The 24,748-nt window shown below is 39.8% G+C and overlaps 1 protein-coding gene across 2 annotated transcripts in view; it reads left to right on the forward strand.

The window, feature by feature from the left end:
* The window catches only part of FRMD6 (FERM domain containing 6), a 238,860-nt gene that overhangs the window by 17,526 nt on the left and 196,586 nt on the right, over window positions 1-24,748 (forward strand). The window contains exon 2 of one of the 2 annotated variants that reach the window (XM_027065705.2): window positions 22,663-22,730. The exons of the other annotated variant lie outside the window; for it this stretch is intronic. The gene's annotated coding sequence lies outside the window, so the exon portion shown is untranslated. The remainder of the gene's footprint in view (window positions 1-22,662; window positions 22,731-24,748) is intronic. 2 annotated transcript variants of the gene reach the window in all.

The raw sequence follows: 24,748 nt of genomic DNA on the forward strand, positions 1-24,748 counted from the left end.
TTTTCAAAGTGGACCTCCAGGAGCATCTGCATCAGAACCACCTGAAGAATGTCCTGAATCTGTGGGCCTGGGCCTCTGCATTTTAACAAGCTCTCCAGGTTTCTCTGAACTAGAACAATACCCTGACCCACTCCTTGTTGAGACCAGTCTTGCCTAAAAGTTTGGTCCCAATGACCCAAACAGGCTGGATGAAAAGAGCCAAAGAGCTCAGAGAAGAAAGCCAAACAGGCTCTTTTCAGGCTGCCTGAGAAGAGAGTAGCCATTCTTGTCAGCTGGCATATTAGGTGGCTGCTACCTTTTTTGAGAAAATATCATGTAAATTACACATTAGAGAATACTAAGGAGCTGATTCCTTTGGCTGTTCTTCTCAGCCCAAATCCACAGTTCTGTCACATGTTAAATACCTGTGCGAGACCTTTGCAATGGCTGCTCTGGCTTTACAGTGTAATCTGGGTGGCAAAGATTCGGGCAAAAGTTCTCGTGTTCCTAGAAACATGGTATCCATTTAATCAATGTTCTCGGCTACTTCCTGAATCTACTATCTATTTTTTCTGAATCTATATTTTTAAACTAAGGAGCATATATCTATGATTAGGAGTTTTTCTAATGATCCAGAGTCAGGTCTGGGTACCAGTCAGTTAAAATAGTTTGGTTTTTGACTTGGGCCAGGAGTATCTGATATCCTCTGTTATTACCCTTCTGTTAATCCCCTGCCTTCCTCATTTATTCACATCTGGACCCTCTTATTTCTGCAGCTGATGCCCCTCTCTCCTCCGTAATCCTGATTGGAAACAAACAATTTAAGCTTTCCCAGTCCCCCTAATGGAAAGAGCTTAGGCTGATGGGGCACTAACCAACTGTGGGATATCAGTGAAGTTATACAACCTCCCTGAGCCTCAGTGGCTTTATTTGTGTATGTGAGAAGAATAATTCTTACCTTGACAGGATTAAATTAGATTATGTATGTTAAGTGTCCTGCCTTGTACTGGTCACACAGAGCGTGCTCGATTACATGATATTATGTGATGCTCATCTTCTCTGGGCTCTTAGACTGCTTCCCACACAGGTCTCTGCCGGCTCATCTAACCCCGGATGCAGCCAGTCCTGACAACCGACCCCCAAGCACGATTTAGCTGGACAGAGACAGAGGAATCAGTCTCAAAGCACTTCTTCACCCTAGCACATTCTTCAAAAGTGATCCCTCTCAACAGTTTCTAAGATAAAATATTTATTTAATACAAACAGTTATTAAGACTATGATGACGAGAAAGGAAACAGTATAAGCTGCAAAAATGTGGGGAGGATCATTGTGGGTGCTATTTTTATTTGAAGTATATTTATCTATTTTGAGAGAGAGACACTGTGTGTATGAGCATACAAGAGGGGGAGGGGCAGGGAGAGAGGGAAGAGAGAGAATTCCAAGCAGACTCTGTGCTGTCAGCACTGAGCCCCAAGTGGGGCTGCATCACACATCCATGAGATCATGACCTGAGCCGAAGTCAAGAGTTGGGTGCTTAACTGACTGAGCCACCTGGGTGCCCCAATACTTTTTTTTTCTAAGCTTTTTTTTCTCTCATTAACTGATAGAGTTTTCATGCATACCCCGGAGTTCCTGACCCTTTGATTCAACCATGGTGGTGTCCCTACCCCACATCCTAGAACTTAGTTATGCCTCTTTTCTTAGATTATGCTACAAGATAGAAACGGAGCCATACCTCACACTTTTCCTCATTTAGTCCCTTCCTTCAGTGCTCCAGTTCTCATAATGGAGCTCTGACCTTGGTCCCATATTCCAGGGCACTCCTCCCCACCCCTGTTCCCATAATCCAAATCTTAGCTCTGCCTTTGTCCCGTTTCTGACTGCTGGTTCTGGGACATACCTTAGTCTCCTTCTACCCCTCAGGCCTGCCTATCTCTAACTAGGCCCTTTGCCCAGTAGCAGGGCCTCTGTTCTCCATCTTTTGATGCACCACTGCCTAACTGTTTGAACTTCAATATACGTGCTGCCCAAATTCCCCATGGCTGGGCTCTGCCTACCTTTTGGGCCCCCACTTCTAGAACACTTGGTGCCCCCATCTGTTGGAACCCTGGATGGAGCTATCCATGTTCCCTGGACACAGTGGCTTGGTTTGGCAGAATCTCCACTATCACCTGGGCCTACCTTCTACCACCTGTCTTGACCTTAATAACACATTTGCTCCTCCTTACTGCATGGTCTTCAGTGTCCAGCTGCAGTCAGGACACCGGCCATGTGAAATAGGCAGCCAATGATGCAGAGAGATTGTTGTCAGCAGACAGAATAGCTGAGTTGCTACTGATGTTTCCAAGGAGACCCATCCCCTGGCTACTCCAGTAGCTGTGTTGAGGAAACCCATCAGGGAAGCTGAATTTTACCATTAAATAGCATAAAATCTCTTTACTGGGAGCCTAGGCAGTGAAGTTTGAATCCAGGAAAAGCCAGTTGCTAATACAAATAGAATGTGAGAAGCTTTAGACCAGCAGTTTCAAATGTCAGCAGGCTGAGATGCTGCAAATAGTTACTGTAGTAATGCAAAGGGCTCTTTCTAACCTTCTGGGAGGTCACAGTTCTGACCACTGCTCTAAACAGCATCTTAACTTCATCTAGCCCTGAGCCAGGCTGTACCCGGGAGAGGGGAAGGTGCTCACATCTGGGAGAAGATGGGAGTTTCTCCTCCTGCCAAAGATTTGACCACTGGTCAACCTTGTGCTGTGAATTCCCTCCTCTAAGGACTAACCTTGGCTATTATGCATCAAGATACCCTCTTAAAAAGCAAAATGTGTTCCACTTGAGTTGAATAATAGATTCTCTATTTGCAAGGACTGGGTTTTAGGCTAGCCCTTTGCCATCCAGGCAATTAGACATAGGGTAGGTCCACTTACACTGGGGACCAGCAGAAGGAAAGAGTGCAGGCATGCACTGATTCAAGTGTCCACTCAGGAATACAGTTCAGGAATAGAAGACATCAGAGAAGGGAAGGGAGCAGGGCAGTCAGAAGCCAACAGAAACAAACTGGAGCCTCCAGATGCCTTCAGAAAGAAGCAGAGTAAGGATGAGGGAGTGTGTGTGTGTGTGTGTGTGTGTGTGTGTGTGTGTGTGTGTCTTTGAGAATGAGGTGAAACACTTTCATTTGTCTATATTCATAACTCTTTAGATCCTTGTCATCTTGGGTGTGTTAAAAAATGAGAAAGTACTTGTGCTTCCCTAAATACAGACAAAATGGACATATTCTTAGTCTCAGATAAATATGAAAAGCTGTGGGTTTAGAACTTCATGTGTTTATTTTTTCATGGCACTTAGAATAAAATGTTCCAAATTTAACATTTAAAAGGGAACAAACAAAGTAACCCATTATGCAAATGGTATTATGGGATGGAGAGTCCCTGGGCAAAGGAAGATAGATGTATTTATAATTGCATTTTAATCTTCTCCACTGGAAACAATCCCTTGTCTGTTTTAACCTAATGCCAATCTTTGAATCAAGAGATGGTGACTTAAATTTAGAACTTGGTCAAGGTGGCTATCAATTGCCTTAACTATAAAGGATCTTGTTATTTTGCCTCTGAATCATAATGCCATTTAATGACAATTCCCATTGTCATTACGGACGTTGTGGTATGAAAGACTGAATGATGAGCTTTGTTGGATACTTTAGTTATTATTTTTGTCATGAAAAATGCCTAAAATTTGAAACTGGGAAATAACAGGCACAATTAAGGAAACAATCTGTAACTGATGTACTCCTCTCTCTAAATTGCATTTTCCAATGGTTTATTTATAAAAGTTGACCAATCCAGTTTGACTGTTTCCATACATATAAGGCCATATCTCTCCCCTGAGGAGCTTGCTGTCAGTCATGCTAACAGCATTAATGAGTTTTCTAATCCAGACCAGCTGGAATCAAGTCTCTAAAGTACTTTATTCTGAGCAAAGAATATACCACTTGTCACATAGACATAAAAATTCTTAATGAAGCATTAATAAAGAGAACTGCTTATCCTTCACATAGCTTTTATAGAGGACAATAAGAATGTAGAAATATAGCTGTTGAAGAAAGAGAGATTAAATTGTGTTTTTCTTGGTCATAGCTCTCAACTACTTGTGGGGATGATAGAATCTCAAATTTTGTCCAATGACCCAGCCCTGATCCCGAACAAAGTTGAGTTTTCCTTCCTTCAGCCCATTACAAAGCCTACAATTACACCATTGTCATTGAAGGAGGCAGAGACAAAAACACTTGACTTTCTGCAAAGCAGTGGTCTAAAAATGTAATCCTGCTACAATATTAATGTCAAGCCATGGCCATACTTGCCATTGAAGATCATTCTCCAAATGCAAGCTGGGTTTCCAATAAGACTTGATGTGATAGCTCACAGATAGTACTGCCTCACTTTGTTCCTTGGAGGATTGAACAGAGGTGATGAGTAGCTCTGTGGTCCTTCCTCCCAAGTTCCTGTCTAAAAGTATCAAGCCCCATTGTTCCTCCAAGCATATCAAGGCAATGAGATTTCTGAATAGATGTGCCTCAACTATGGAGTTTCTCTTGGACAAGTAGCACATAAAAACAATTATGGAGGTTTCATCTGTGTAAAAGAAAAAAATCATGTCTTCATGCTCTAGCTAACTACTTATAAAATAGGGTTTGCATAGAAAAAGGAATTTGAGGGTTCACAAGTCATGACTTCCAAGGGGCTCATTCCTATGGAATTATATGCAGCTTTGTTTCAAGAAAACTCCATTTTGAAAACAAAGCTTTGATGCAGCTTCATTTTCAAAATTGAGTTTTCTTTTGATACAGCTTTGTTTTCAAAATGGAGTTTTCTTTAATACTGTGCAGAGTGTACCATAAAGATACACTATAGTAAGGATAATTTATCTCATCTCATGACACACAAAAGGGATATTATTTAAAATTCAAGAGGAGAAGAGAAATGTACACTTAGATGTAAACTACCACCCATGGCACCCAGTCAAGTAAGGGCGTCGTCCTCCAAGGGTAGCAAAGAAGAATTTTAGAATCCAGCTAGTCCACTTTGCTGTTAAGTAGCTTTATAAAATGTTGGGATGAGCACTGGGTGTTGTATGGAAACCAATTTGACAATAAATTTCATATATTAAAAAAAAATGTTGGGCAAGACACTTTCATTCTCTGAACCTCATTTCCAACTCTGTATGATGGGGATGTACTAATACTCATACCCCTTGTGGCTACCTCCCAGGAGTATTGTAAGAATCTAGTAAGAAAATGTATATGAAACTGTTTTATAAACTGTACTAAATATTATGTGTTATAGTTGTAGTCAATTTTCTTCTTATTATTAATCTTATCGCTGATCTAATCTGGGAAGAAACTAATTTCCTTGTGACCCTGCTCATTTCTGAAATCCCATGTATTTTCCCCCACTTTGGGAAATTTTAACCATTAGGAATCAAAATGATAGAAGTCTTACTCTGAATCATAATTGACTTCCTAGCTAGGATGTTACTGGGAGATCTGGATTATTTTATTGCTATCATAGCATCGTTTTCCCCTGAGTGGCTGTGGCTATTTAGTTATATAGCTTTCCCATTATAGAAAACATAGGAAACTAAGGCAAGGCAACTCTCTCTGATGCTTCATTTGTTCATGCATGTATACAATCATTCATATATTAACTACATTAATAAATACCTATGTGCTAAGCACTGAGCACAGGAGAATGAATAAGATTCCTGTCCTCAAGATGGCTCGTTGTTCCACTAAGTATAAACTAAAAGAGTTGATACATGGTACTCTAGATATTTCTTGCCTTTCTGACACAATGCTTGGGATACGGTACATTTTAACAAATATTTTCTAAAATACGTGAACAAAACACAGGCCACTAGTTTTCTTAAAAGAAAGGACAAACTCATTGAGTTCTGATTTTGAGAGGCAAGGAGAGGTTTGAGCTTTCTGGGTCAATATATCAGAGATTTCTATTCCTAAAATCTAGAACAGACTCAACTTTTAAATTACTTTTACAATGCAACAAGGAGGTCATGATGACCCTTACACTGCAATGAAATAGTGTTTGTACTCATTGCTGACTCATCTTGTGAAATAAAGAAGACTTTCTGTGGAGAAGTATTAGAAAGAAAGGAAAGGAATGAAGGTGGTCCTGAGGCAGAAACTCCTGATAGCACAAAATTTGGAGAGATATATCATTGGTGAATCTTATGCTTGATAATCCCCGGGACTCTTTGCCACAGACGCATTATCAATCACTGTGGAATAGACAATGTGATTTACCTTGGCATTACATTTTAAGAGATATTTACTGCACTCACTGGCAAAGCTTATTTGTAAACAGATATGCCTACCATGTTCCAAGGAATGGTGCTGTCAAAAACTTCGCTTCGAAAGACAGCATTGAGAAAATGCAAAGGCAAATCACAAAATGGGAAAAAAAATTCACAATTCATATGTCTGTCAAAGAATGTCTTCAGATATATGCAGACATTTTATCACTAAATAATAAAAAGACAAACAACCTAATTTAAAAATGGGCAAGAGATTTGACCAGATTGACTTCATCAAAGAAATATACGAGTGGCCAATAAACACATTTAAAACACATTAACTTCACTGGTCATCAGGGAAATACAAATTATATACCACAGTGAGATACCAACATATACCCAACTGGAATGGCTAAATTTGGATAAGATGTGGAGCAAATGTTCTCATACCCTGCTGATGGGAATGTAAAATGGTGCATCTACTTTGGAAAAGAGACAGTTTCTTATATGGTTAATCAAATGTACCCCATGACCCAATAATTCCACTCTTAGGTATCTTACTCAGTACAAATGAAAATATATGTCTCTACAAATATTCGTATATGAATGTTCACAGCAGCTTTATTCTTATTAGCCCAAAACTAGAAACAACCCAAATGCCCATCAAAAAGTAAATAAATATACAAAGTGTCATATATCCATACAGTGGAATTAAATCTAGCATTTAGAAGGGAATGGACTATGGGTTCATGCAACAACATGGATAAATCTCAAAAATACGCTGATCAAAATAAAAATACAGACACAAAAAATGCCCACTTTATGATGCTAAAAAAAGTTAATCTATAGTTACAGAAAGCAAGTCGATGGTTGTCTGGGCTGGGGGTAAGGAGGATGTTATTACAAATAAATTTGAGGGAACTTTTTGAGGTAATGCAAATGTTCTGTATCTTGACTGTGAAGGTAGTTACACAGATGCACACTTTTGATGAAACTGTATATTAACACAGGTGCATTTTACTCTATGTAAAATGTAAACATTTTTTTTAATGTTTATTTATTTTTGAGAGAGAGAGAGAGAGAGAGAGCACGAGCAGGGGAGGGGCAGAGAGAGAGAGGGAGACACAGAACTGAAGCAGGCTCCAGGCTCTGAGCTGTCAGCACAGAGCCCGACGTGGGGCTGGAACCCACAAACTGTGACATCATGACCTAAGCTGAAGTCAGACACTAACTGACCGAGCCACCCAGGCACCCCCGTCAGCTTGATTTTTAAAAACTGACATCATGAAAGGACGTACATAAATGTGCTCAAGTAGAACTAAGGCAAAGTATTTATATTATATACAATTCATAGTAAAGTGAATACCTTTACTGTAGTAGAACGGAAGAGCTAAAGTAAGATTGGAGTGCATAACTTGAAGGAAGTGTTACTTGTATGTTCTTTTAACGCTCATACTGATATGTATCAGAGATGAAATACAATGCACCTGAATCTTCAGGAAACACTTACATATTTATGTATTTTATCTTCCAGTATAAATTATATAGCCTTAAAAGCAAGGACTGCTGTCATTTTTATTTAAACTTAGAAAAGAATGTGGAATAGAAGTAGTGATTTGTTGATTGAGTTGGGCAGGTTAAGAAACTTAAATGCAAACACCCCAGCCAAGAGGTAGGTGTTAACATCAGTCAAAAAGAGAAGAAAGAGGAGGAGGAGGGAAAAAGACCCTTGCAGGGACCAACTGTTTTGAAATTATAAATTTTCACTAAAGAGATGCTGTGCTCTGATAGATTAGTCTCCCAGGGATGCCAAGTTAAATGAATTGCTCTGTGTGCTTTGTAGACACAAATCCCAGGCTTGGCCCCATCTACTCCCTTTCTTTCCCCTAGAATATATCTTGGGTCCAAGTCTCATATCTATTTTACAGCAAACACTGAGACTCCTTTGCTCAGGCACAGGCTAGTCCAAGATAGAGATCATGACTTACCCACCTTCCTTCATGAGCCTCTGGCTTTGCAACTGGCATGTGGGAAGCTAAATATCTATTGTGAAATGAAACATTCAGTTCTAAAATTGTTTCTCTACCTTTCCTAAACTCACCAAGACAAGTTTGTGAAGAACAGAAGTGATACATATTTACCATAAATGCTTATCTCTGGACACGTCATATTTTTGGTCCCATCCGGTTTAGGCCCATTTATGTATTTAGACTTCTCTCTGAGCTGTGCAGAGATACTCGCTTAACATGCAATGGAAATTGTGGAGTGTGGAATGAGTGCTTTTAAATGTAGTAGTCATTTTAAATGTACTAGGATTAAAGGTCATTTAAATGACTCATCTGTGGAAACATAAAGTGAAAAGATGGCATTCTTAATTTAGCTGTTCCTTAGATTTGTTCTTGAGCAGAATTTTTAAAGTGGCTTAAACACACACCTCAGACTGATTTATCCGGGACCACTCATCAAATCAAAAATGGATTCTTATATAAAATGTCTTACTTCTAAGTGACAGAAAATAATCTTGTCTTAACCTCAAAATTTTAGGTTATGAATAACACGCAAACAATAGCATTTTCCATTGCAAATTTTACATGTGGCTATTTTTATGTGAAGATATAAATCCAGAGAGCAGGGATGGGGTAAAATAACAAAATGATGGCCAATTTACACTTAGCCTTTGCAGATGGGCTTTACATTTTTCAATTAGCTCTGTCATTTAGGTTTCTGTCCATCATATCGCTGATATAAAATCCTGCAGCACCGTGTTTGGGGAGTAGTCGCACAATAATAAGAGTGCCTGTTTTCCCTTCTACGGTTTTAGAAAGCGCTCTAGGAAATGGAGCGTGAATTTAACATCCAGTCATATGTATCTGCACCTTAGCATCATCATAAAATCATAGATTTGCACAGGTTCGCCCCTTTGGGGATTTGGAAAGACAATGCTGCCCTTCCCCCTGGGTCGAAAATGCTTGCTACGCCAGAAATTTCTCCAGCAACTAGAGAAAATTAGACTTGGCCTGAAGGACTCAGACCAAAGAGACACATTGCTGTGGACAAAGTTAAAAAATAACAGAAACTGAAAATGCAACACATAATATAAAATTTTTTGTACTCCATGTGTACTCCAGTTGGAACAGTACGGGAGGTTAGAGTGGTACCTGTGCAAAGATGTCACGCAAATTCTTGTGTGATTCTCATTTTACCAAAATGTAAGTTATAGATGTGATCTGCGTAGGACAAAAATTACACAGAAATACAACCCCAATGTAGACAGTAATTATCTTGGGGAATTAGGACTCTGATTTTGAAACCTCTATTTTAGAATTTTTTTCCACAGTAGGGGTGTGAAAATTCATAATTAGAAAAAAATAAAATAAGCATTTAAACACAAAATGATATGTTCACTCAAACTTGACTGCTTACATTTGAAAGCAGAGTTGACAAAAAGCGAATTAAATTTTTTTTTACTCTAAGTACCTTAGGGAAATGACTTTCTAGCTATTCTTCTTTGAGTTTCACTCCAGTACAGTTAACATACAGTGTTATATTAGTCTCAGGTGTGTAATATAGTGATTCAACAATTCTATACATTACTCAGTGCTCATCAAGATAAGTGTACTCAATCCCCTTCACTTATTTCACCCATCCCCCCACCCACCTTCCCTGTGACAACCATCAATTTGTTCTCTATAGTTAAGTGAAATCATAAGGAATTTTCTTTTTCTGTCTGGCTTATATCACCTAGCATAATACCCTCTAGTCCATGCATGTTGTTCCAAATGGCAAGATCTCACTCATTTTTATGGCTGAATAATATATATATCTCTATATACCTATATCTGTATCTCTTTCTCTATATATAGGTATATATAGATATAGATATCATGTCTTCTTTATCCATTCATCTATGAATGAACACTTGAGTTGCTTCCATATCTTGGCTATTGTAAAATAATGGTGCAATAAACATAGGGGTGCATATATCTTTTTGAAGCAGTGTTTTCATATCTTTTGGAGAAATACCCTAGAGCAGAATTAATGGATCATATGGTAATTCTGTTTTATAAGTTTTTACACCAAAATGAAAAGCTTTTGCACAGGGAAGGAAATCATCAGCAAGACAAAAAGGCAACTTACTGAATGGAAGAAGATATTTATTTGCAAATGATGTATCAGAAAAGGGGTTAATATCTGAAATACATAAAGAGTTTATACAACTCAACATCAAAAAAAATACAAATAATCGGATTAAAAATGGATAGAGGACTTGAGTAGTCATTTTTCCAAAGAAGACGTACAAATGGCCAACAGACACATGAAAAGATGCTCAGCATCACTCATCATCAAGGAAATGCAAATCAAAACCACAATGAGATAACACTTCACACCTGTCAGAATGGCTGAACTCAAAAGCACAAGAAACAACAAATGTTGATGAGGATGTGGAGAAAAAGGAACCCTCCTGCACTGTTGGTGGGAATGCAAACTGCAACAGCCACTGTGGAAAACAGCATGGAGGTTCCTCTCGGCCTTGTTTTTAAAGAATCTTCTTTCCTCATATGATGTTACACTTCCTCCTGCTTGATTTTAACCCCTAGAATCTATCATGCTGGTGGATCTTCCTTCCTTCTGCCCCCTCCTTTTGTGCTCATTGCATCACAATCACTGACCTCCTTACTTTCAGCTCATCTTACACTTCTAGAGTATGGCACACATTCGCACACCTTCCCATACACTTGCTTTAAAGGGAAAGTCATAAAATAGAAAAGATGTAATATTTTTATCTTTTAAGAGATCACATGCATCACTTGAGAGGTTCTCTGATAGGTACAAATTCTGCCTTCAGGAAGTTGACTCTTTCAAAGATGGATGAGTAAATACAAAAGTGGATGTTATAAGTGCCACGAGAGGGGTGAGCTCAGAGTCCTACAGAGGACACAGGAGGGGGTCGAGAAGGCTAAGGCTAAGGAGGGGACATCTGTTCTGAAACCCACAGGACAGGAGGAGTGAGCTGTGTCTTTTGTGCAAGTATGAGTAGTAAGCCATAAGTTGATCTTCCCCCAGGACTGTCCCTGCTCTTAATAGGGACTGTCCTCTATAGACTGAAATCTATAGTTAAATAGCTGTCTATAAACCAGAAAGTCAAAGAGATGCACTAGAGAATAAGTACTTTGCATTCAAGCAGTGACTTTCTTCAAAAGGTGGAGTAGTCACTGTGCCTTGCTTACCCCCCTCACCCTTATCCCTAAGTGCACAGAACCTCCAACTGCCGCCACGTCTTTATTTGAAGACTTCCTCTAGTCTGGAGCCTTCTCTGTCCCACACTCCATCCGCAGGTAGTGTCAGGGAATTAATGCCCCAGAAGCAGGCCCCCATCAACAGTCAATAGGAGTTGGGACATAAATACCCCGGTCCCCTTGCTCCTTGTAGGGATGCCTCTGAGATGTGTTTCCCCAGAAATAAGCTCCAGTTGCCCACAAGGATAACTGCTTTCTTTCCTTGCCTCATTTTCTTGTGGTGACATCTTCCAAATAAGCCTCTTTATAACCCTCAAATCCTAGGGGTGCCTGGGTGGCTCAGTCGGTTGGGCATCTGACTTCGGCCCAGGTCATGATCTCACAGTTCGTGGGTTCGAGGGCTACATTGGGCTCTGTGCTGACAGCTCAGAGCCTGGAGCCTGCTTTGAATTCTGTGTCTCCCTCTCTCTCTCTCTCTGCCCCTTCCCTACTCATGCTCTGTCTCTCTCTGTCTCTCAAAAATAAATAAAACATTGAAAAAAAATTTTTAAAAACCCTCAAATCCTTGCCCTCATAATTGTGTCTGAGGGAACCCAAATTAAGATTCATGAACAAAGCACATTTAGAAACAAACAAACAAAGCCTCACTTCTTATATTGTGTCTACACTTCCTACTTCACTATTCATCCGGATACTCTCCCTGTGAACGCAAGTCTCTATCACAGTGCCCAGCTCACCACTCGCTCACTGCTCTGCCTCTCCCTTTGAATTGTAAGTGTTTTGAGAATATTATGTCTCTGTATCTCCAGGACCCCAGTAAATGCTTGCTAAGTGGATTTCCTGTGAGCTTTGCAGTCCTTGGCCAGCAAAAATGCCTCAGCTGAGGATATTTTATAAAATGCCTGGCAAGATGGACAAGGTGAATGAATTTCGAGAATGTTCTGGAAGAGAAACAACCCTGAAAAGTTCTCCACAGTAAGACTTAACCTCTGCCCATAAGTAAAGCACATGCATTACTATGTTTCAAACCTCCCTGTCTCTAAAGTGAGGATTAAGTAACACTTGCCATGATTTAGTGTCGGAAAAGTGCTTTGAAACTTCAGTGAGGCTCTACACGATTAAAATAGTAGCCACTGTTCCATCATTTAAATAATCTCATTGGCAGAGACCATGCATTAATCATCACAGAGAAGTATTTTTATATTCACCAAACATCTTTCATCTGAGAACATCACCATCATTTATAAACATTAACTCAGTGTATTCCTCATGATAACATGCAGACTGGTCCTTTACATGAATTGATAAACCAGGTCCTGAAATAGCGAAACAGCTTGTTCCAAAACATCCAGATTCGGGGCAAGAAACAGGTCACTACTAGGAGAGTTAGTAATCAAGAGATAGCCCTATGTAAATATTTGGGTAAATGAGGCAAATAGATCAGATAAGCAGACCCTTAAGGAAAGTAGCTTGCTCTCCTTTCTCTGCAGCTCGTAGAAGCAATCTGGGGTTCCTGATGGGATATCTAGAAAAGCCTCCACTGAATTAATGGTTTCATGAATTATGAAAACCCTACAAAATATTTAGCAGTTGCTTTGTGCTGAGCAGATACTCTGCGTGCATTCCAAAGATGCCCATTCAAGTGTCCCTATGTATTTTATGCTCCTGACAGTGAAGATAACTACCTTCTAGCCAGATAAAGGGGGAAGGCTTCTGTGTCTTTAGAGAAGACAGATGGGTGAGGCATACATTAAAACGGCTTCCATTTCAGTAAAATATGATCCCTCTGTTTGAGCATCTGTTCTGCAAATGTAGCAAGAACCTTTCATCAAGACTGAGTGGCAAGTCTGCTGGTCAGCAGTTGCCAGCTCCTCTTGCTTATGCCCTGGTATTGGCAGGTGAATTCCCACTTTGACCAGTGGATCACCAGCCAAGAGGTATGAGTGACTTTGTGGCTCACCGACCCCTGTGTTGTCTCCCCTGAGCTGGCCCCCAGAAAGCACCAAAGTCAATAACGTGATACCAAAGGGGCACTTGGGTGGCTCAGTTGGTTGAGCGTCTGACTTGGGCTCAGGTCATGATCTCACAGTTCATGAGTTCGAGCCCCACATCGGGCTCTGTGCTGACAGCTTGGGGCCTGGAGCCTGCTTCAGATTCTGTATCTCCCCTCTCTCTGCCCCTCCCTCACTCATGCTCTGTCTCTCTCTATCTCTCAGTAATAAATCAATGTGTAAAAAATTAAAAAAAAAATAATGTGATACCATGATGTGACACACGAAGCATTGGAGCACTAGCCACTGGCACATTCTCAGCTGTGTGGCTTTGGGACAATCATGTTCTCTTTCTGTTACTCAAGCCCTCAAATCTGTAATTTTCCACCTGTACCACAGAACGCCTGCATTTCAGGAGATTTCTCAGAAGCCACTAAAGAGATCCCAGAAGACAGAACACTAAGGTCCCCGACCTAGCTACGACCAACTGCCTCACTTTTTTCCCCCTCTTTTATATATTGAGTGCCCAAGCAAGATTGCATTTGGAAACAAAGGGAAAAAAGAAGGCCTCTTCTTGCGAAAAAAAAAGTGTTTGAAAAATCACTGGTCCAGATATCTGCTTTTTTCTAACTGTGAAAACATAAAAGAAATCATTGAGATTGTTCTGATAGTCTACGATTCTTTTCTACCAGAACAGAATGGGATTGAATCCTGTCAATGCAGGGAGACCTTCCAGCAATGCCAGTCGGCGGAGGAGCAGCCAAGAAGTTTTGTAGCGTCAACGCTCTCACCGCCGCTGGTGCCCCCTCGGCAGTAAGGGCTTGGCATAGCTTTCCCAGCAAAGGCTGCTGCTTTCTCCTCTTTCAACTTCGTCATAAGGGCTCTCCCACTCCACAAGCCCCACACCTCCTCTCATGTTCAGACACTTCCTATAACAATCACAAGTCATTTTTTCTGAAACATACAGAAGTAATAAATAGTCTGTCTCGTGGGGCATGCTGGTGGAACAGCCCACAGATGTAGAAACATGGTGTCTTGTATTTCTTTTCCTGCCTTTCATCTAAATGGGCAAGAAAATGAACACTTCGTAGTGCCTGAGAGCACATTAATTCTGGTGCTTAAATTCCTTGGGCTTAAATCCTAGATTCTATACTTATTAGTCTTCTGGCCTTGGACAAGTTGCTCAACTTCCCTATGTTAGTTTACATGCACATCGGTAAAGAAAAAAGTAGCAATGACAATGACAATAATAATAACACCTATCTGCCTTTCAGGATTATGACAATTAGTTAATACGTGTTAGTGTTGTAAAGTACCTTGCATTTTTTTAAAATTTTTTTTAACATTTATTTATTTTTGAGACAGAGAGAGTCAGAGCATGAACAGGGGAGGGGCAGAGAGCGAGGGAGACACAGAATCTGAAACAGGCTCCAGGCTCTGAGCTGTCAGCACAGAGCCCGACGCGGGGCTTGAACTCACCGCGAGATCATGACCTGAGCTAAAGTCGGCCGCTTAACCGACCGAGCCACCCAGGTGCCCCTAAAGTACCTCGCATTTTAAGAAGTGCTACAGAAGAGTAAAAATAATGCATGCACATATACGTATATACATGTACATGTGTGTCATTAAATATACAATATATAGAGAAAAATACATAAAAATATATTTTGTATAAAAAGCAATATAATTCTGATATTTTAACATACAAATTTTCTCTATAAAATATACATATTATATATATTATATATATATACACACACACATACACACACACATGCACAAAGAGCATAGGTATTGGACCAGGCATTTTATCAATATTGTTATTGTGTATGTATATGTGTATTTATTATATACTCATTAGCAATCATTTCGCCCTTATGGATGAAGAAAAAGTACTGAGCTTTCTCTCCGAGCGAGCAGTAGGTGTCAAACTGAGAGTCTGGTCTCCTAGTCCCAGTGTCTCGGCACGGATCACTCTACGTGGAAAGATGCACATCCGAAAACTCTTGCCTGGCAAAGGCACCTGGCACCTGTATCTTGTAACAAAGAACCCAGTCAATGTTACTCTTTCCTCTAGTTCAAGTGCACATTTCCTATGACTGGAACAAATGCCAGACCACAGGATCTAAGAGAGATTTAACTGCTTATTCCCAGCTTTGTGACAAGATGCCTTGGGTGGGCCACCTGGCTGTAGACAGCCGTGCCCACAGCCATGTGCTGGAGTCAGCGCCTACCAGCTCATGAGAGCCAACTGTTAGATTTTCAGGAATTTTGTGAGGCAGTTGTAAAACACAGTCACTCTTAAAATTTAACTTATGTAAATTTGCAATTACATAAATTGTATTCTGGGGGCGCCTGGGTGGCTCAGGCAGTTAAGCATATGACTTCAACTCAGGTCATGATCTCACAGTTCGTGGTTTGAGCCCCGCATCGGGCTCTGTGCTGACAGCTCAGAGCCTGGAGCCTACTTCAGATTCTGTGTCTCCCTCTCTCTCTGCACCCCCCCCCCCAACGCTGGCACTCTGTCTCTCTCTTTCCCTGTCTCTCTCTCTCTCTCAAAAATAAAGAAATAAACATTACAAAAAAATTCAAACTATATTCTACACAAAGGTAATGAATACTCAACTCATCAAGTTCTAATTATTTTACTATGAATTACTGTCCTGTGTACTCCTGGGGTTCCATGCATCTACTGTATGTGGATGGCAGGCTGGGGTGCTACTCTGTATCTCTTGCCAACTCCGTCTTTAGTGGAGTCACCTTGGAAGCTTCATGTTGCTGTGGTGGGAATGTTTACAGGACAGAAATGAGCAAATGCTACAAACCAGGGTTCCGCTTATTGTTTTGTTGATTATGTAGACTTAGTTACATGAAAGTGTTGATAATGCAGTTTAAACTTAAAAGTGTGTTGCATCTACCTCAAAATATGTGTTGAGTTTTCTTATTTTACAGTGTAGAAGCCTGGCAGATTCCACCTTAACAAAGTGACCGACGTTAATATCACCAATAGTAAGATATGTAAACATAACCCCTGATGCTCTCAGTCTGGCTTCAAGCTACTTTTCTGGGCATGGGAGCCGCCATTTGCATTTTCACCGTCTTTGCCCCGGTTAGTCTGCTAGACTGACAGCTGCCTCAGTCCACTTTTTCTCTGCTTGCCTTTTATGCCTGGTCATCCCTCTACTACTGCCTAGAGTAACTTCTCTCTACCTCTCTGTTCAAGTGAACCTTGCCCCTTTACCATGCTCATTGCTGGTTTTTTCCTCACTCCTACATGAAACTCTCTATGAAGATACCTGCAGTCTTCATTCTTATATTCCTGTATTATTTTCTATATTACTACTTCTTACAGTACCATTCAGGGATTACATGATATATTGGACTGCTGGGTTGTGTGTGCATGTTTATGCGTTATCCTCCAATATGCCTTCAAGCCCCTAACAACAGAGACTAACTGCTTCCTATGCTTCTATAAATCATTCCAGAACCTTAGTGTGTTTTCAATAAATATTTGTTGACTGCTTTTAAAAACAAATGGATACTATAAGTGATGTCCACATTTTCATAGAATATTTTCATATTTCAGTCCATATTTTCACATTTCAGTCCATATTTTCATAGACCCTATTATCCACTGGTTTTAGTACTAAAAACACAATTAACCTTCTCACAGTGACAGCAGTAAGAGGACAGCACTCAGCCCTAGGTTATCCCAAGGTTCACTCAACCTCATTTTGTAAATCTTCATCAACCCAGTGCCTAGCACATTGCCTGGCTCTTCGTGGGCTCTCAGTAAATGTTATAAATGTTATTAATCCCTTTGAGGGCTGCAACACGGCTATTAGGTCACTCTGAAGAATGTTCCCCTGGAACAGTTTGGAAATTGTTTTTTATGAAGAGTAACTGTGTCTACATCTTCCGTGTCTGCCCAACGCTTGGGCTACATACCTTGTGCCGCCCTCTTGGTTTGACCCCAGTACAACACAGTGGCAAAGAGAGTACAATTCAGAGGAGTCACAATGTTGCGTGAACAAAGCCAAGACCTGCTTAGGTTTTTGTTGTGCTTCAAAAAGAACCTGAAGTTCTTTCTGGGAAAGGGCAAGTTGATGGTAGGGAACTGCACTACTCGAGGGCTTTGGCAATTAGTTAGCAGCATTGATAGGATTTATTTCTTAGGGTGGTTTGCTTTACAGAAAGGTTGCCTTAAAAAAAAAAAAATCTGGATAAAAACAGGTTCCACATTACATTTGCATGAGTTGTCCTGAATGGCATAAATGATTTTTCTTAAGGCTATTAGCTCAGGATCTGAGTAGGACACTGGTATTTTATGGGAGCAGGATGGAGGCGATCAGGGCTGCCTCTGTTTTGCATAATGTCTGACCTACTGCTGAGTCTCACCAAATGTTGGGGATCCTTGACCCATTCAAAATGAGAAACTGTGAAATAATTGTCTCCAGATATTTCTATCCAGTTTGTCAAACCTAGTAATTTCAACTTATAGGAAACGAACATCCTCTTGAACTCTTATCAATAAAATGTCATGCTCCCAGCATGGCATTACCAGGTCCTTAGGGCCAGGCTTCCTGCTCTTTCCCAGGATTCCATCCATCTCCTCTGCTCTGCATTCAGAGAGAGCTTCTGGGTCCTGCCTCAAATCCTACCTTGTGAGTCCTCTTCACCACCCACTGGCTTAACTCCCCTGTTTTCAGTTTTCACTGCAGTCTCCTTTCCACAGTGTGGATCCCTTTATCTGCCAGTTGCAGTGAGACCAATAGGAGGAAAGTGTTGAGAAGAGCAACAGCAATGCCCCTCCCTGGTGGGCGGGGAGAGAACCCAGTTTGCAGACGTGCACTGCCTGGTGATGTTGCATTTGTGTGAGGCAACTCTGCCAGCTCCTTGCACAACCAAGGAGGTGAGTCATTGGAGGGTGGAGGCACACAGAGGGCACACCCCATTCCTGTCGGCCTGCAGGGACTTGTTCACACCATTCAGATGGCTGGAGATCAGTTCATTCCAAAGGCTACTAGTTGGTTACTTTTTCGTTTTTAAAAAAAATTTTTTTATGCTTATTCATTTTTGAAAGACAGAGACAGAGCACAAGGAAGTCTGGGGCGGAGAGAGAAGGGGACACAGAATCTGAAGCAGGCTCCAGGCTCTGAGCTGTCAGCACAGAGCCCAACGTGGGGCTCAAACTCACTAACCATGAGATCATGACCTGAGCCGAAGTCGGACGCTTAACCGACTGAGCCACCCAGCTGCCCCTGGTTATTTTTTCTTGAACCACATGCTTAAACCAACGTCCCCTACATAAACAGCCATCACCCATTCCATATCACTGCTTTAAAAATGGAGGGATTTTGTCACTGTCCCCCTGGCAATATATGATTCAGTCATCAGCACTCAGAACTCAGTCCCGACAGTGCTGGAGGGTTGAAGAATGAGGAAGGTTGTGATGGTTAGATATTTTCTGGAAAAGTACCAAGGGCCTGGCTTCTTCCCTGGGGGACAATCTGAGTTGCTTGCCTTTTAAAACCTTTCTACCTTTCCTGTTTTGAATACCTGTCAGGTCTATATAAATATCACCATGTCTCTCCTTTGCCCAGCCAGCAGTCATTTTATTTAGCTTTTCCTTCTAGAACATCTTACTTACAGGTGTGGTCAGTGTCATAATCCTTCCCCTAAAACTGGAGATTAAAATTCTCAGCCTTCCAGAACCGGTGAATACATGCTCCATCACGAAAAAAATCAATATGTGCCACCCCAGGAAGTGAGGCAGGGAGCATTTGGACAAAGGCCTCCACTTGAGCTTAGTAGCAAAGTCATTTGTGTGACCCAAAAGTTATGCTTTCTTGCTAGTTTTACAAAAAAACTGATGAGCGGGGTAGAGGAACAAGAACCCAGATACAACAAGAAGCACGTGCCAGGTACTCCCCAGTGGGAAACATGGACATTTGTCTAGCTATCACATCCCTGCCACCCCAGGTCTAAGCAACCACGGATCTACCCTGGGTCTCTCTGAATAGGCCTATTCTGGACATTTCATAAAAACGGAATCACATAAAATGTGATTATATGATTGTGACTGTCTTTTGTGGCTGGCTTCTGTCACTTAGCCTAATGTCTTCCAGGATCATCAATGTTATAGTGTGTGTCAGTGCTTCATTCCTTTTCAGAGCCAAAGAACATTCCATTGTGTGGCTGTGCCACATTTTGTTTATCCATTCATCAGATGATGAACTTTTGGTTTTTGTCTATTATGAATAATGTTGCTGTTAACATTAGTGTACATGTATTTATGTGGACATAAGTTTCTGTCCTTTCCTTTTTTTTTTTTTTTTGGAGTGCCATTGCTAGGTTATATGGTAACAGTATTTTTCACTTTTTGAGGAAGTACCAAACTGTTTTCCAAAGGGATGAAACCATTTAAAAATTGCACCAGCAACATAGGAGGGTTCTAATTTCTCTACATCCTTGTCAACACTTAGTATTATCTGTCTTTTAAATTTTAGCCATCCTGGTGGATATGAAGTGGTATCCTACAGTTTTGACTTGCTTTCCTTTGTGAGTAATGATCTTGAACATGTTACCATGTGTCTATTGCCCATTTGTGTATCTTCTTTGAAGAAATACTCTTCCAAATCTTTGCCTATATTTAAAAAGGGTTTTGGAAAATATTTTAACTTCCATTTTTGATCATTCATAAACCAGTCTAGCAATATTAGGGAGAATGATTTGTATGGTGGACTGAGATAAATAATGGAATCTCTTATTTATTTGGGTGGGTTTTTAAAAAATATCAACTTTTTAGAGTAGTTTTAAGTTCAAAGAGAGTTCCTCTATACTTTTCCCACCCCACCTATGTACAGCCCCCCTTACTAACAACATTCCACACCAGAGTGGTACATTATTACAGTTGATGAACCTACATTGACACATTATCATTACCCAAAGGCTCACTGTTAGTGTTGTACATTCTATTGATTTGGATAAGTGTATAAGGACATGTATCCATCATAGTATCGTACAGAATAGTTTCACTGCCCTAAAAATTCTCCATGTTCCACTTCTTAATCTCCCCTCCCCCAACCCCTGGTAATGACTGATCTTTTTCCTGGCTTTATAGTTTTTGCCTTTTCTAGAATGTCATGTAGTTGAAATCATATAGTATGTAGATCTTTCAGATTGGTTTATTTCACTTAGCTATATATATTTAGGCTTCCTCCATGTCCTTGAATGGCTTGATAGCTCATTTCATGCTGAATGATATTCCATTGTCTGGATGTGCCTAAGTTTATTTATCTATCCACTTACTGAAGGACATCTTGGTTGCTTCTAAGTTTGGACAATTATAAATAAAGCTGCTATAAACATTCATGTGCAGGATTTTGTATAGACATAAGTTTTCAACTCATTTGGGTACATACGAAGGAATATAATTACTAGATCATATGGTAAGTGTATGCTTAGCTTTGTCAGGAAGTGCCAAACTGTCTTCCACAGTGGCTGCATCATTTTGCATTCCCACCAGCAGTGAATGAGAATTTTTGTTGCTGCACATCCTTGCAGCATTTGCTGTTGTCAGTGTTTTGGATTTTGGTCATTCTAATAGGTGTATCCCATTGTTGTTTTACTTTGCAATCCCTAGATGCAATGTTGAGCATCTTTTCCTACACTTTCATCTGTAACTCTTTTTGGTCTTTTGCCCAGGTTTTAATTGAGCTGTTCATTTTTTTTAATTAGTGAATTTTAAGGGTTCTTTGTATATTTTAGATGACAGTCCTTTATTAGGTATATCTTATGCAAATATTTTCTCCCAATCTGTGGCTTATTTTATCATTTACTTGACAGTGCCCTTCATAGAGCAGAACTTTTTAATTTTAATGAAGTTCATCTTATTAATTATTTCTTTCATGGATCGTGCCTTTAGTGTTGTGTCTAAAAAGTCATTGCCACCACCGAGGTTGTCTCTATTATTATCTTTCAGGAGTTTTATACTTCTACATTTTAAATTTAGGTCTATGATGCATTTTGAGTTAATTTTTGTGAAGGGTTTAAAGTCTGTGTCTAGATTCCTCCCTTCCCTCATTCTCCTTCCTTCCTTCCTTCCTTCCTTCCTTCCTTCTTCATTCCTTTCTCCCTCCCTTCCTCCTTCCTGCCTCTCCTCTTCTCTTCTTTCCTTCTTCCCTTCCTCCTTCCTTCCTTGACTCTGCCCGTTTTAAAATTGAATGGTCTTTTTTACTGTCATAAGAGTCATAAGAGTACTTTATATATTCTAGATATAAGTCCCTCGTCTGATATATGATTTGAGAATATTTTCTCTCATTCTGTGAGTTGGCTTTTCACTTCCTTGATGGTGAAATTTGAAGCATAAAAGTTTTAATTTCATGAAGTCCAATCTATTTTTTCTTTTATCACTTGTGAATTTGATGTCATATCTAAGACTGTATTGCCTAGTCTAAGGTTAAGAAGACTTGCTTCCATGTTTTCTTCTAATAATTTTACAGGTTTAGCTCTTTCATTCAAGTTGATGACATATTTTGAATTAATTTTTGTACATGGTGTGAGGTAGGGGTCCAGCTTCTTTTTTCTTTTTCTTTTTTTTTTTTTTTTTGGCATGTGGATAACCACTTATCCTGGCACAATTTGAAAAGACTATTTTCTCCAGTAGTTTCTTGGTTTCGTTGTCAAAAATCAACTAACTGTAAGAGAATTGATTTCTGGACACTCCATTCTACTCCATTGATCTATATGTTTGCCTTCATATTTGTACCATGCTGTCTTGATGAATATACCTTGTAATAAGTTTTGAAATTAGGAAGAATATGTGTTTCAACTTTTTTTGTTTTGGCTATTCTGTGTTCCTTGAATTTCCATATGAATTTTTAGGATCAGCTTGTCAATTTCTGCAAAGAAATCATCTGGGGCATTAATAGGGGTTAATAAGTTTGGTGAGTATTGCCATCTTAACAATATTAAATCTTCTAGTTTATGAACATAGGATGCCTTTCCATTTATTTCTTCTTCCTTAAATGTTTCAACAATATTGTATAGTTTTCAATGTACAAGTACTACACTTTTGAAATTAAATTTATTCCTAAGTATTTTATTCTTTTTGATATTATAAATGAAAATGTTTTCTTAATTTCATTTTCAGATTGCTCACTGCTATTGTGTAGAAATACAACTGACTTTTATACATTGATCTTGTGTCCTGAAACCTGAGTGAATTCACTTACAACTTCTATTTTTTTGTTTGTTTTATGTTTGTTTGTTTGGTGGCTCTATCTCCACTTTGTACTACTCTCTTCCCTTTTATCTGAATTCTACCCTTTCTGATCTTCTTTCAGTTTCTCTAATATGCCAAGCTCCTTCTTGTCATAGGGCCCTAGCACATGCTGTTCCCTCTGCCTAGATCTCACCATTCTCCTGCATTTTTCACCTGGTTTACTCATCCTTCAGCTCTATCTATTTGAACTGCCCTCCCACCCCACTCCATGTCTGATTCTTTTCTGGAAGCCATCACAAATACTGTGTTCTTCCTTAACACATACCTCAGCCTATGCTCTCATTTGTGTTACACCTTGACTGATGTCCTTCTTCCCCAACAGATTCTAAGCCCCTCTCCCATTTTTCTCACTATTATAATTTTCATCACTATGCCTGGCACATAGTGGATACTCAACAGCTACTTGTTGAGTGAAATAAAGAATGAATGGTTAGCACTGGAGAAATATAGCTATAATTAAGAACTTTGGGTGGGGTGGGGGGGTCGAAGAGCAAATTGAAGGTGGGGCACATACCATCTGTATAACCGATCTGGCCTCCTTCTGGAGAATTAAGTTCTGGAATGGAATGTGGTTATCTTAGGAAGGCCGAGGCATTGAGTGTGTAGCCAGTAACATTGGATTTTCCCCCATTAAATCTCCTTACTTGGTGGTAAGAAACACAGAGAAAAAAGACCCAGCTATGTGAGTCATTTGTAGATAATAGCCACAGTCTGACTTCTTATTCATTTCTTACCTTTCCTGGGGTACAGCTGACTTGTTGTGGGAGAGGAGGGGAGGAGAAGGGGAATTGAAAAGATTCATTTATTTTTCTTGCCAAATCAATTCACTCTAAAAAAAAAAAAATAGGGAAATCCCCAACCAGCTGTTCCAGTGACTAGCAAGAAAAATATTTCCTTGGAACACTGCAACAGAAAACACACTTTATGTGCTGGCCCTCCCGAAAGACTGCTCTGGAGCCTTGCAATTACTGTCCTTTTTGAGTGCTTCATTGATATCAGTGACAATAGTTAGAACAGGGTGTTTTTTTCTTAATTAGAATTCTCTTAGAAGTCTGGTGCTTCAACCCTGGTGCTTCAGTTGGAAATACTAAGATTAAGGGTGATAAGAGAACAGAGGGAAGGGTAGCAATGGGGTCTGGAAAATGAAGCAAAGATGAAATGGGCCTGCAGCTTTGTTGGCCCGTAATGTATTTCCTGTCCTATTCTCAGAATCCATGTTCCAGTTGTGAGGCCAGATAGAAGGAAAATGTGTGTGTGTGGTGAAAGAAATTTGGGAAATAGAGATTTGTTTTTTCATTTGGAGCTATAATTTAGAGGATTCTTACACATCTGAGATGAAGTTTTGTTCTAGGGGGTTTGAGATCTTTTAGATACAGTGAAACATTACATTATGAAACTAGGATACCATCATGGTAGGGGACCCTGGTTTGTCTTTGTGTCTCTGTCATCTAGCACAATGCCTGGCTCAGAGTAGAGGCTCAATGAGAATTCAACAGAACAGCTTAAAGAAGAGGATACAGGCCAAACTAAATTTGCAAATTAGATATTAGAGCCCAGTGACCTAAGCCCATTTTCTTTGTTTTTTTATTTCATCCTGATTCCCATTGTCCCATTTTGTCTCCTAGACAACAGAGTGCACATATTTTGAGTATTTAATTTGTAGTTGTTTAGGGTAGGTAATTGATGATAAATTCTATAAGTAAATGAACCAAATCATTGTTTTACTGCCAATAAAATAAAATTCAAAGGAGAATGATTCAAAAGTAAACATTATATCTTACTACCTATGGTTTTTAAATGTCTTGCCAAAGGAAATTTTAAAATACTAAACATTTACATTGAAACAAGAATGAAAGAGGGAGTTTATGAAAGCACAACACTTAAAGATATTCATTTCTTAGACTGATATGTTAAGCTATATACTATGCAGAACTACCATTTCTTATCTTCTCTC

Source organism: Acinonyx jubatus, chromosome B3, assembly GCF_027475565.1.
Source record: "Acinonyx jubatus isolate Ajub_Pintada_27869175 chromosome B3, VMU_Ajub_asm_v1.0, whole genome shotgun sequence".
Classification (NCBI taxonomy): domain Eukaryota; kingdom Metazoa; phylum Chordata; class Mammalia; order Carnivora; family Felidae; genus Acinonyx; species Acinonyx jubatus.